This window comes from Frankliniella occidentalis, unplaced genomic scaffold, assembly GCF_000697945.3.
Source record: "Frankliniella occidentalis isolate FOCC.00 unplaced genomic scaffold, Focc_3.1 Scaffold11, whole genome shotgun sequence".
In the NCBI taxonomy this organism is placed as follows: domain Eukaryota; kingdom Metazoa; phylum Arthropoda; class Insecta; order Thysanoptera; family Thripidae; genus Frankliniella; species Frankliniella occidentalis.
In genome coordinates, this window is record NW_026267141.1 from 2,315,816 (window position 1) to 2,316,901 (window position 1,086).

Genomic DNA, 1,086 nt, shown 5'->3' on the forward strand with positions numbered 1-1,086 from the left:
GGGGGGAGGGGGCACGTGGGACGGGGTGACAACTGCCCCTCACACTGAAACAACGCCACGCACCCCGCGCACTTACATTGATTGTTGCTTGACAGACGAGGTGCCTTCTGTGGTTCCGTCTGCTGGACCGCCGCCTGGCGCCTCCCCTCAAAGCAGTGCACTTCTTCCTGATCACGTCTGCCTGGGACGCCGCAGCCAGCAGCACGCCCACTTGCAGCCGGGTCTGTGTCTCTCGACGCACTGAACGCTATATTTGAACACGAGACTGAAGAAGCAAGAGGCTCCGTGGGAGGTGAGAGGAGGGAGGGGATGGGGTGGGGTGAGGAGGAAGCGGAGCAGAGCCGGGAGAGTGGGAGGGGAGAGGGATTGGGGCGCTAGACAGAGGTCCTGCTGCGGGGTAGGAGGCGAGAGCCTGGAGTATTTTTAGCTCGTGTAATAACAGCCTGCAAGGGCCCCCCCCCCCCCAAAAAAAAGAGAAGAAGAAAACTTCGGCTACCGCGTCAAACACAAAGTTATTCTTTTTCGCGATGAGATACCCAGTTTGCTGAACTACGCACCGTTATAGTCCGGTACATAAGCGACGAAAAACGGCCAAAGTTTGCATTTTGTAGTAGAGCAAAACGGTTTGGAGGGTTTTGTAGTACACATCCAGGGGAAACTTTTCCGATGTGGAGGCAACTTCGAACCCGCGACTGGACCGCTGTACGGGGGTTGCATACCTGGCAGGGGCAACACGCAGAAAGCGCGTAAAACATGATTTTTTCGAGCATGTTCCGGGCGGAATGGTTCCACGAATGATTAATACAGAACGCGTAAAAATGGTTTGCCCCGTTAAGCGGGTTGCCCACCTGTAAGGCGTAAAATATCACAAAAACTTGCTATTAGCCTGAAAATCTTCTCCGTGGCAAACGTGCGTGAATGCGTATGAATATATGGCTGTATTACTGCAGGTAGGTGTGTGTGTGTGTGTGTGTTTTCACTCGTCAGGAAAAGAGGGGGGGGGGGTAGAACTCTGGTACGGGCGCACCTTACGGGCTGTGTAGGTTGCCCTTTACAATTGCGTTGTTTAGCAATGCCGGTTTGGGG

At 54.3% G+C, this 1,086-nt stretch overlaps 1 long non-coding RNA gene across 1 annotated transcript in view; it reads right to left on the minus strand.

The window, feature by feature from the left end:
• The window catches only part of LOC127752390 (uncharacterized), a 1,652-nt gene extending 1,317 nt beyond the window's left edge, over nucleotides 1-335 (minus strand). The window contains exon 1 of the long non-coding RNA XR_008012350.1: nucleotides 77-335. This is a non-coding gene — a long non-coding RNA (uncharacterized LOC127752390). The remainder of the gene's footprint in view (nucleotides 1-76) is intronic.
• Between the last annotated feature and the right edge of the window lie 751 nt (nucleotides 336-1,086).